Source organism: Trichomycterus rosablanca, chromosome 25 (genome assembly GCF_030014385.1).
Source record: "Trichomycterus rosablanca isolate fTriRos1 chromosome 25, fTriRos1.hap1, whole genome shotgun sequence".
NCBI lineage: Eukaryota > Metazoa > Chordata > Actinopteri > Siluriformes > Trichomycteridae > Trichomycterus > Trichomycterus rosablanca.
The window spans coordinates 14,680,334-14,693,194 of NC_086012.1; the positions used below are offsets into that span (position 1 = coordinate 14,680,334).

Below are 12,861 nucleotides of genomic sequence, written 5' to 3' on the forward strand. Positions count from 1 at the left end.
TTAACACTAATTACATATTTATTATCTATTACATTTTAATATTATACACATTACAGTCTCACCTACAGTTATATAGAAGCTAATGACTGGACTTTCTGGTAATTATTTGATATATTCAGGTCACTGATTATATATTGAAAGCTAATGTGTTTCCAATAGTTTCCTTAGAATTGTATTTACATTCATTGCCATGTTTTAACACCGCTTTATCCTGGTCAGAATCCCTGGTATAACTGTCCACTATGTAGTACTACACCCTGAACAGGGCACCAAAACCTGTTAGAAACATCCAATCATCGCTGTATGTTTACGTCCTTCCTGTCGATAACACAGCTGGGGATTCCCACTGGTACTGGATCCCAGCCGTAGTGAATCCCAGCGGTAGTGGATCCCAGCAGTAGTGAATCCCAGTGGTAGTGGGCTAGCACAGTTTATCAAAGCTCAATGTACAATAAACACTGCAGTGATGTAAACCAATAAGACCAACATAAACTCTGTAGACCAGTTTAACATTCAGAATGTACATATAAACTGTATCCAGTAACAAACAGTTCTTTACATTTTGCTAGCTAAACATGGCATGCTAATCATAATATAAATATGAAGTCTGTGTATTAAAGCTCATCCTGACAACATCAAAGTGTCGTTATTATGAAACAATAAACAGAACAGTTTACCTTCATACTGAAACATGATGCAAAATATCCACATCATTTTTGTACAAAAAAAAAAAAAAAAAAAATGTTACATATACATAATAATTCTGCAAAGGTCACAGTATGAGCACAATGCGCTAATAACATACTCATTTATTCAAATAAAAAAAAGCACTGTTCTTCAAAACCAAAGCAAAATCCCACCTGTGAAGCTTGGTGGAGGACGCAACATGATTTATAAATTGTTGTCAACCAATAAAACACAGAACTTAAATGTCTGTGTGTTAAATAGCCACAATTCATGCTATAGAATTGCACTACAGTATTAAAAAACTGACAAACATTCCAGCAAGTTACATGATTTAAAAAAATAACTAGAACATCTTTGGCTGCCCGTCGTCCTCTAGCATAGCAGCTAACGAGAGTTCAGTGGATCTCATGAAGTCATCTACGACGGTCTCCATGCAGTGCTAATTTCATCATGAGGAACATGCAGGAGCAGATTTCAGTAGAGCTCTCTTCAGCCAATTATGTCAGCAGCACTTGATTATGCAGCGGCGTAAAACATTCATGATCATTAGCAAATCCAGGCTAATTGCATTGCAAAGACGCAGGCAGACGTAACCCTGATGCAAAGGAAGAGCTGATTTTACACCCACACGGCTGTTCGTCCATCTGTAAAGCTCAGAAGCTGCAGCCTCACATTAGTAAGGAATTAAGACATCATCATATTCAGGATACTCACTCTGTGCGCTAATGCTAATGCTGCTAGCCTGCTACCAAAGAGAAAAGCACTCCAGGATTGGAAATTTTATTTTACCACAACTTCATCCTTGTCAGGGTCAAAGAGGGTCTGATTTCCCCACAATCACGGGTGCAATGTAGTAACACACTCCAGACAGAACACCAATCCAATGCAGTGCCCTCAGCCATGTTCATGCCTGACCGGCCGATAGCACAGCTGGAATTTTTGAACCCTAGATCCCAGCAGTAATGGGCTAGTGTAATTCACTTATTATTCAACAGCATCAAGCATTGGGCAAACCAGGAGTGCACAGTTACTGACAAAACGATCAGGATTTAAACCAGAATTGCAGCAGCGCCAACAGCGCCAACCTGTCCGAGACACACATGAAGCACGGTACAGGCGGTGGAGGAGGAATACAGAGAGCAAAGTGTGACCGTTCGTAAGTGTTACTGCTCTGTTAGATTCCGATTTGGCCTGTGAAAAGAAGCACCATGTTTGGATGTATCCAAATTGGTACAATAAATACAGACTGTGGGAGGAAACCGGAGCTCCCGGAGGAAACCCACGCAGACACAGGGAGAACGTGCAAACTCCACACAGAATGAACAGGGACCGCTCCACCTGGGAATCGAACCCAGGACCTTGTGGCTGTGAGGTGACAGTGCTACCTACTGAGCAACCGTGCCACCCTCATGCTACATCACTGTGGAGTTCTTCTCTGTATCAAAACTGTCTCGCTCCGGAGACCACCGTCACTGCTGTAGGTGGCAACGAGGCGTGTTCACAATAGATATTATATTTAATGGCTATATTTTTATATATATTTATATGTTTTTGCCAGTGGGCCCCGTTAACCTCACCCAATGCCCGAAGATTTTCCACATATCCTGCCAGTGTCTTGCTACCTCACTGCCTATAAAAATCCAAACCTTCCTTTTTTTCTCTTCTGGAGTAGATGCCCCTACCAGGTCAGACGAAGGCTTTTCCACACGGGTTATTTTAAGCTTCTGATGTAACAGCTTCCCTCCTGCAGGGTTTTAACTAGGGTGTGTGTACATATATCGGTTTAGATGCTGGTGGAGCTTGAGGAAGAGAATAAAACTCCAACTCCCTTATCATTATCCATCTGAATATGCACATGTGTACACACACACACACACACACACACACACACACACACACACTTCTGCTTCCACTTTAGGAAGAGATTTTAAAAGAGATTATTTAGAAACTAAAGTTCTGTCACTGGTTGGATCAGATGCTAGACAAAGCCAGGAAAATCAAGGACAGGGCGCCAATCCATCCCAAAGCTTTGGCCACCCCGCCACACCTGGAGGGACGATAGCACAGCTGAGATTTGAACTCGAAACGCTGGGCTGGTGGGCTAGTGTAATAGACCGCTGTGTAACCTGAGCACTTGGGTATAAAAGTAAAATAATGACAGGCCTTCAAGGCCAAGAACATGCCTGACCACACAAATGTTCTTTTGACTCAAAAGGAACAAATTCTCAGAAGGACTCCAAAACCTTGTGAGAGGTGTTATAGAGGAGTGGAAGCTGTTATAGCCGTAAACTCCATATTAACACCCATGATTTTAGAACAGGATATCTACCATCTAACCTGTATCTTTCAGATGCCGTTTTATTATGTGTTCTTTGTTTAAGGAGCTGACCGATTGCAGAATTTGGACAGAAATCTGATCTATTGCCAGTCCAATGCCCTATCATGTCAGGATAAAATATGATATATTTATGTGCAATCTTTTAAAAATCTTTGTTGGCGTTGCCCATTTTGCTAAACCTCCCACTGAGTTTATTTGTGTTTTTATAGTAAGATATGAATCTGGTACTGGCCTTAAATTTAAAATCTGTTTGGCATTAAGGTCAAATCATAAATCGAAACCCTTGCCCACCAGACAGTTCAACAGCTTTGCATTGTTGAATTGTTGAAGAGCTGACAGATGCAATTCAGTGGTGTACAAGTCTATTATGCTAGATCTGGGATTGAATCTCAGTGCTGCTATTCGTGGTCTTGGCATCTACACAGACATGACTGGCTGTGTCTGAGGGGAGGGATGGCCGAAGCCCTGCGATGGATTGGCGCTCTGTCTAGAGTTTTCCTGCCTTGTGCCCAGTGTTTCCCTGTGGAACCGGACCCCGCTGTGACCCCGGCCAAAATAAGGGGAAATGAAAATGAAACAAGGTGTTTTGGGTTCTGAAACTGGGACCTCTGATACAAGACTGGTGACCGATACAGAAAGGACAGTTGTAATGTTTAGTTGTAAATAGCTTATTACTACATATTTGACCATAAAAGACCAAGAGACCTGAAGAATCACAGTGTATACTGTTGTGCAGAAATGTCCCTGAATGTCATGATAAGTGGAAGTGAATTACGCTTCAACATTTTATGATCTTTCTTTCTGCCCCAGCATTTTTTGGGAAACAGCCCTGTTAAAACAGATCCCATCAATATTAGCTGAAAGTTGCTCTGCCACAAAGGTTTTGATCCACCTTAACGACAGATGGAAGATGAAGACGCTGGAAGATCTGTGTCTGACACACTGTTATCCAGGGCTGCTTGGCAACATCCAAGCATCCTGACTCCTTAACTACAGATGACAAATAAGCTTCACTTTATTAAACCTGGTTCTCATTAGAACTCGTCTCAGATACCTGGAACCTCAGGTTCTCAAAAATGTGACATCTGCATTCTGGATCCATCAAGTTTCAACTGATTCTTGAGGAATATATGGATTACAAATGTAAATAAATGAACGAAAGACTGCTGAATTCAGGAGGGAATACTTTTCTAGGAACATACAGGCACAGTGGACCAGTACTCTTTGGAGAATTGTAAGACAGCACAGTGTTTATGCTGTTGTTTCCCAAATCCTCAACAGTAAATAGCTGTTTGTCTCTAATCCAATAAGTTTAGATAAATCTTACCAAGCTGGGTTAGGTTGGGGTTCTTTGTCGTGATGGCACAGCCGCTAATTGATGATGGGCTATAAACTTCAATCCGAGGGACAAAGCAGCAGCACTGTCTGAAAAGACCCGCTGCTGGGGTTTTTTTCCACAGGCATTTTTCAGACACCTATGAGGTCCCAACAGATGGACTCCCTGTGGTTGATATTTCATTGAAGCAACCATGTGACACAATGGCTCACACAAGGGGTCCAAATATGAAGATAATAAGCGTAATCTGGGATAATCTAGGGCAGACGAAATGCCCTTATTTGTCAAATATATTTTTTGGAAGCTGGGAACAGAGTGCAGTTATGACCCAATATTAATCAATATCATTGTTTAAGTGTGTGAAGATCAGTTCAGAAATACAATGTGTTTATTAGATTATAATATCTGTCTTCAACAGACTGTATAATTTAGATTCTATTCTATTCATAATATCACATCTGGCCACCAGCAGAACACACATTACAGCCGGTCTGTTTTACCTGAGGCCTATCAAACACATCAGGTTTATGACTAACTGAGCGTCTTATTAACGTATCACCCTGAGGTCAATCAGTCAAGTTATTTGTGCTGGGAAGGTCCAACACAGCTCATGTGTTGAATAAAACTTCTGATAACAAAATCATGTGACCCATGACAGGGCAACTTTCTGATTCTGCTCAGGTGACCAGCCGCGAGACTCTTGGACAAACGGGGTGTGTTTAAATGCACACTAATAATAAAACCGAGCTCAGGTTCTGGAAGTAGTCTGACAATTCTAAAAGTTGTCATGCAGAAAGCACATTTTGGTCACTGTCTGTAAGGACTTTGGCATGATCCCTCTGTGCTCACACGGGTTCTCCTTGCAGGTACTCCACTTTACTCCCATCTTCCTATGTAGAAGGTGGATTGTAAAAAATTAAGTATGTGTTGCCCTGGACTGGACGAATGTACATATTGTCCATGGTTACTATCTGCTTCAGGTTAGGGTTTGGTTTCCTAAAAATACAAGACGGACATATACAGTGGACAAGGAGCCAATCCATTGCATGGAAACACACATTCACCCACTCACAACTAGGAGTGGTTATGCAGAGCTCATCCTCCTTTTCCGTGTTTTTGACAAATAAAAGGAAATTACCCAAGGAAAGTACCCAAATAAAAGCCCTGTAGATTCTGGAAAACATGTAAACACATCAACGGTCCTGTGCAGCAACCAGGTTCCCAGCTGTGACCCTCGCAAAGCAGCTGTGACCCTGATACAACGCAATATAAATAAATAAAGAAAAACAATGACAAACTATGTATGTCTTAGCTAATCAACCTGGCACTCGGGTGGCACAGTGGCTCAGCGTCTTATGCATTGTCAGTACAGTTTGGGAAAGTCTCTTTGCTGTTTCAGCATGACTGTGGCTTTAACCCCATGTAACACCATTGGGACAAACTAGAGCAATAGTAGATTAGTGCTCAAGGTGGAAGATCACTGGTTCAGGTTCAACCTCCACCACCTCCAAGTTTCTGCTCTTGGACCCATAAGCGAGACCCTTTACCTTCAATTGCTTGCACTGCACAAGCATTGGTCACAACTGTAAGTCGCTTTTAATAAAAGCAGCTGCTAAATTCCCAAAATGTAAACTAGACTGACATTTGCGAGCCAGGCCTTCTTGTCCAACATCAGTGCCCGGGCTCATAAACACTTTTTCGATGTAATGGGTGTATTTCCCACAGACACACTCCAAAGACTCTTAAGACTTGTGGGCCGCCTTTCCAGACTAAGGGAGTCTGTTATAGTTGAATACGGTTGTAGTTGGGGGAAACCCAATAATAATTTATATGGTTTTGGAATAGGATGCACAACCAGCTCATGGTCGTTTGCAGGGGCGGCTCGTTCCTTAGGGCGATCGGGCGACGCGCCACCTAAGGACAAAAGGGAAGAAATTTTTCTATTACAGCTGTGACTGTTCTGGACAGTCTGTCTTGCCTCAGAATATCGTAGTCCAATCAGCGTCGAATTGTGTCCCGTACAGTACCGCCCCTTTTGGGGCGACTTGACTCTAACTGAAAATCGCCCCGGATCACTCTCATAGACTCTCATGTAAAGGTTCTTTTTTTCGAACTGCAGGCACTGCAATACATTCTGAATGGGTTCCGGGAGGGCTCGCACTTACGTGCTTGCGTCACACGTAACCTGGTGTCGCGATCTCGTCACCATGACTACCATCACCTCAGTTCGGAGCAACTCCATCGTGCAATCAGGATAAATTAGCAACTTAAGAATTAGGGCCACCCAGACCAAATTTAAACATGAAGTATCTACAAAGGGGGGGAAATTATATAAGTTACAAGTAAATCACAAGTAAGTAATATCATTTTTAAATTGTGAATTGTTTAATTGTACTTCTTTATTCATTGCACATCAGCCCCGATGTCCCCGATCTTTATTCTGGATCTGCTGCACCTAAAATAAAATGCTATCTGATGAAGACTGAATTAAATTGTTAGTGTGAGGGCTTTACTTAATTTTATGATTAATGGAAAAGCTGCTCTCTCTCCATGTTCAAGTTATTTGTGAGGGCAAACTGACATATGACTTAGGATGTTAATTATTTAAGCTTTAATTTACCCATTGAACGGGTCACCTTGGCCATCATTGCAACAATTGCCCCCCCTGAGAGATTTGGCAGGAGCCGCCACTGGTCGTTTGACCACATACTTTTGGCGATATATTGTATGTTGACAGTTTAGTTATCGTTTTACGGACCCATGCTCATACACACACACACACACACACACACACACACACACTATTGCAGTGCAGTAAGTGGAGTTTGGCGCGTTGGCCACTCTAATCTGCACGTGTAGCTTTAAGAGGATGAAGAGGAGGCCAGTGCGCTGAGGAGGAAGAGTACAGCCTGAGACTTTTATTGTGATAACGCCACTAAAACTGCCTGTCAGCCTGCCCGGGTCAAGCGCCAAGATTGGGGGCTTACAACGAGACAAAACAGTCACCTTTATCAATATTATCATCATTATCGCCATCAGGTCCTCACTGCCAATGAACTACGAGCGTAGTTCTGTTTTGAGAATACACAAACATGGAGCTGTCGAGCGATAAACGTTCAGCTCATAGCATAGCATAATTACTACGAGCTAAAACAAACATTTTTGAATACAGTACATAATTCGACTGTGAATTATGGTTAATACTTAAAAAGACACCATTTTATACCTAAAAGTTACAGGTATATAAACTTTTTAGAAAAAAAAAAGCGACTGAGGTGTTGTCACGGTATTCCGTACACTCACAGTACTCCGTGCAGGAAACCTTTATCGTTTAATTAGTCATACAGGCCATTAAAACAAAGAAAACTTTCTTTTCTGTCATAAATGTATGTACTTCTGGTCGTGTCCTGTGAATCAAATTTCGCTTAGGATTTTATAAAGAAATGTTGACATGAGAGATTAGCCGGTACTGTACGTAATACTGTTATCACTAACAGTATTCCGCACAGCGTGTTAAGTCATGGATATTTGTCTCAATTTGGGATTTGACTGGCCGTTATTTAAAAAAGTAATGGCTTGGAATGCAAGAAAGCCCCTTTGACAGGATTTTTGACCCTTGGTCGGGTTGACATCCAGTTGCGAAGAAGTGTAAAGGAATAAAAAAAAAAATGTACGGAATACCGTGAGCTGACATTTGCTCAGTTATTAACATAATTAGCAAAAACATAGCGTTGGACACACGTTAAGTACACGACTATGCAGAGCAATTGGGTAATAATGGAACATAAAACATATAAAACTTATAATATATGTAATACATTCGACTTTTCGTATAATAGTGCAGTGCCATGAGAGATTAACCGGTGTTTGTATTGTATGTAATACTGTTACCACTAACAGTATTCCGCACAGTGTATCAAGTCATGGATATTTGTTTACATGTGTGATCTGACTGCTCGTTATTAATAAAAAGTAATGGCTTGGAATGCAATAAACCCTCTTTTGGTCGGGTTGACATCCAGTTGCGAAGAAGTGTAAAGGAATAAAAAATAATAATGTACGGAATACCGTGAGCTGACATTTGCTCAGTTATGAACATAATTAGCAAAAACATAGCGTTGGACACACGTTCAGTACACGACCATGTAGAGAAAGTAAGCAATATGAAACATAAAACATATAAAACTTATAATATATGCAATATATTTGACTTTTCATATAATAAAAACAAAAGTAGACACCATGGCAGTTCAAGCCAATCAAGGACCGCGACGTTTGCAGGCTAAACTTGCCCGAAGCGCAAAATTTAAACTTTGAAAAGCAGAAAGAATGAAATAGAAACCATGTTTTGGATTCATTATATGCAAAAGCGAGTTCTAAAGGTGGTGAATTAGGAAGTGAGTCATTGTAGTGTAGCAGAACACAAGTCGGACAGACAGCCGCTTTCACACAGCGGCTCAGATCAGCGAGATTATTGAGAAGCCAAAGATCAAACTGCCACTAAGACCTGATCCAGAGTCAACCTGGAGTCTAAAGAATAACCACAAACTCTTCTTCCACTTCTTTATGGAGATATTAAGCTCGCTGCAGAAGGTAAATAGTGCCAGGCTACTTTGTAACAATGTGTGTGTGTGTGTGTGTGTGTGTCGCAGAGAGAAAGGTGGAGGGAAGACGAGCTCTCGATAAGTCCGAATGAAACCAATTCTTACCGATTACCCCTCCTCTACCTCCCCCAAAACTTGCCCCAACGCTTTTCCAGCACTCACCGGCTCCGTGTGATGTTCGTCCGCGTCTCACCGGCTCTTCCTCCAGCTCCTGGGTGCAAATTAACTCCGTGAATTCAGCGTAAAAAACAGAGGAACCGCGGGGATACCCAACACTCACTCAGCCCTGACTGAGCTCAACCCTCCTCCTCCTCCCGTTCCTCCACCGTCTCACTGCCAAATAATGCGCCTCACACACACACACACTCACACACACACACACACACACACACACACACACACACACACACACACACCGCGGCGTCATCGCAATGGGCATGCGCGCACGTCCACGTCAAGGGGACCAAGAACACGCAACGTGAACATGACCAGTCACATAACCAGTAATGAGAACTGGTAAGGTAGGGTAGGAGGTTGAGGTCCTCACAGATACCAAGCATCTCCTGGCATTCACAGGTAAACACTAAGAAATCCACAAGTCATCCACACAGACAGGATTGGGCTATGTCTAAAAGGGGACTGGCAGAAGCCCTGCAACGGGTTGGCACCAGTGTTTCCCAGTGAACGCGGACCTGGTCCGACCCTGACCAGGATAAAGCGGTTGATGAAAATGAATTGTTGTATAGAACTTTAGGCTACATTTAAACGTCTCATGAGCTGTGGTCTGCTCACTGGCCGATTATAAAGTATTGGTGTTTCCAACATACCCAACTGGTCCACTGGACTTTTATCAGGATAAAGTAGTTACTGGAAAATAACTGGACTGCTGCTGTACTTCAAACCAGGAGATCTCTAGTTCAGTCCTGGCAATCCAATGTACAGTACATGTAAGGTACATACTAAAGGTACTAGTGATGTATACCTGAGGGCATCACTTCAAGCCAAGATACACTGTACATTTTGCCATAAAGTAATGGATTAAGAAGAATTTTAAGTAAAATTTAGGGCAGTTTAAAGTGGCACAGTGAAGGAATGATTTTTAGTTCTTTTAGGAACTTTATAATGGATTTAGGGCACCACTGTAGGTTGGTAAACCGTTTTTACAGCAAAAAGAAAAAAATCTTTATAGATTTCTTACGGATTGACTTTATTCACTTGTAGACTATAAGAACTGATGATTGCCCTGTGATTGTCGTTGGGTTGGGTCCTTCCTCTCGGTTGGCGATTATAAATAGTAATTTGAGTCACAAAGGCTTGAAATTTACCTAGATATAATAGTTACTGCAGCATTAACAATACAGCAAACTACAGTTTAAGTCAAACGTTTACATCATCTTGGGATGAAAACATGATTAGAAAACAAGCTTACTACGGGTCTTCTGGGAAAAAATGCCAGTACAGAAATATACATAGAGCAAATTAGATTATAAATGTAGAGGTGTAAAATGTTCTATAATTCCATTTAACTTTGAGATGTGATCGACTACAGCTTGTAACTTCTTTATGCCAATATATATAGGGATAATCTGATTCACTCATTAAAGAGTTACATGGAACTTGGTCACTTTGCAAAGGTTGGAAGAAAAACCAAAACTGTAACTTTACGCTAAGAGGAAATTTGTCCAGATGATCAGATGTAATCCAAAAACAAATCAGTCCACCAATTCTCACCAATCAGTCCACCAGTTTTCATCCATCCAGGAAAAATCAGTTCTGCTATAAATTCAAGCTGATTTTTTATCTTTTATATTGCACAACAGTATGTTTCTCATGGTGATGTAAAGGCTGAACACCAGATTAATAATCTTAGTTGCTGTGTGTGGAATATGTGTTCTTTTCAGTCACAAAAAGAAACACTGAAATTATTAAAATGTTCAACATTGACGTGTTTTTTTATTAATGTCCAACACTGACATACGTTTTTCTTACTAATGTATAAATAATGGAGTACTAATTTTGTCAGATTTAAATACAGATCTACATATAAAGGTCTGTATGAATGTGGTACTCTGTAAAATCTGGAGGATTTGTGTGTGTATGTGTACTAGTGTCAGGGGTTAACAGGGGTGTCAGTGTGGGTGGGCTAAAAATGATTTGATCCTTGATGCATAATCTTATAAAGCAAATAAACTAGATTTTAATGCCTGGAGATAAACCATAACCTAAAGAATGAAAAAAAAAACATCCTCTGTCCTCACGCGGAAGACAAAGTGCAATAGATTTATTGATTAACGTAGACAGAATGGCAACATCATTTAGAACAACACACTGTGACCTATTCTGCTTATACAGTATAATGCTTAATACAGCGGTACTCTCTTTACACATCTCAGGAGCTTATCCCCTTACTGGTTTTTAGAAGATGGAAGAAAACCCAGGTGAACATGGCAAGTTAATGCCAAACTCACAGTGATCCAAGACGAGGCCCAAACCAAAGTTCCCAGGTCGCTGAAACTGTGCAACAACTACACTACTTGCTATGCCACTAATACAAACATCTATAAACAGATCAATTTTAAGTGCTCGGGTGCTGGTGCAGGGGGTCTTACATGCTACACCTCCACTGTGGCCAGTTTAAGCTTCTAAGGATGACCCAGGAGGTCTACAGACACAACTGGTGTTTGAGAAACAAAACATGGGGCAGTTTATACATTTCTGCCGGAGCACAAAGTGAAACTTGGTGGTGCAGATCTGTAGTTATTTAAAAACTAATAATTTAGTTAAGAGTAATGTTCGCAGGACTGCATGAGACATCTACAGTATAACCGATTTGTTACAACTGTTATAAATATACAAAGACCTTTTAATACCAGTTACACAGTGACAGATTTCATTCTTATTGCCAAGTCCCCGTGCTGGATTGGTATCCGGTCTGGGTGTTACTGCACTGCGCAGTGGTGATTCTGTGGAAACCGGACACACTGTGACCCTGACCAGAATAAAGCAGTGGGAAAACATGAAAATGATACAGGTATTGGATACATTTGCCCCATAAATAAATAAAATTATGTTTTACAATTTCTTTTGTGTTTTTAGGAGAATTTACCAGGAATATTATGATACTATGAACAAAGAGGCAATCAGAAAGATGATCATACATATGTTAAAAGACAAAAAAACAAAAAGACAAATCATATCACAAAGACAAAAGACAAATCATTAAAATGTATTTGATTCCAAATGTGATTCCAAAAACAGAAATTAAAACAACAAGTCTCTTGCCGAGGCCTAGACAGAACAACCCACACTCACTGTCTCAGCTCGACAGGAAACAGTAATGGCTGCCACAAATAACATGACAGTCATGACTTAATCCTTATTTAAGTACAGAAACAATGCAGGAAGCGGCCCTCCCAGGCCCCATCAGCCTGGCTCACTATTTGGCAGGAAGTCTCGACTCTCTGCTCTGCTCAGTACCTTCCACCCAACAAGCATCACCTCGTTAGTTTCTGTTTTCTTCCCTGACACCCTCCACACCCCTCACCGATGCCCTCGCGGGATTAGAGCTGAACAATGAGGTTTAGGATGTTTCTACTGGACTTCACGTCTTATCACTGGAATGTCACAGCCACTGCTTAGCAGATTAGAAAATAAAGCCAGTCATGTGACCAGGCCTGAAAGCTGACCTCAGAGCTGGCACGGTGCCCTGCGGGACGCACATGCACACGCACACGCAAACAGAACTCCACCATTACTGGAGATCAGGAATCAGGACTTTTAAGCATTCCTCAAGGGCAGGACACACACACACACACACACACACACACAAACACACACACACATGCACACACACAGAAATATGTGGTCACACCCTGCTATTTGTTTTACCTCAACAT

The 12,861-nt window shown here is 41.3% G+C and overlaps 1 protein-coding gene across 2 annotated transcripts in view; it reads right to left on the bottom strand.

The window, feature by feature from the left end:
* Positions 1-9,275, bottom strand: part of LOC134302755 (transcriptional repressor p66-alpha-like) — a 28,598-nt gene extending 19,323 nt beyond the window's left edge. For both annotated transcript variants that reach the window (XM_062987951.1, XM_062987950.1), the window contains exon 1: positions 9,128-9,275. The gene's annotated coding sequence lies outside the window, so the exon portion shown is untranslated. The remainder of the gene's footprint in view (positions 1-9,127) is intronic.
* Between the last annotated feature and the right edge of the window lie 3,586 nt (positions 9,276-12,861).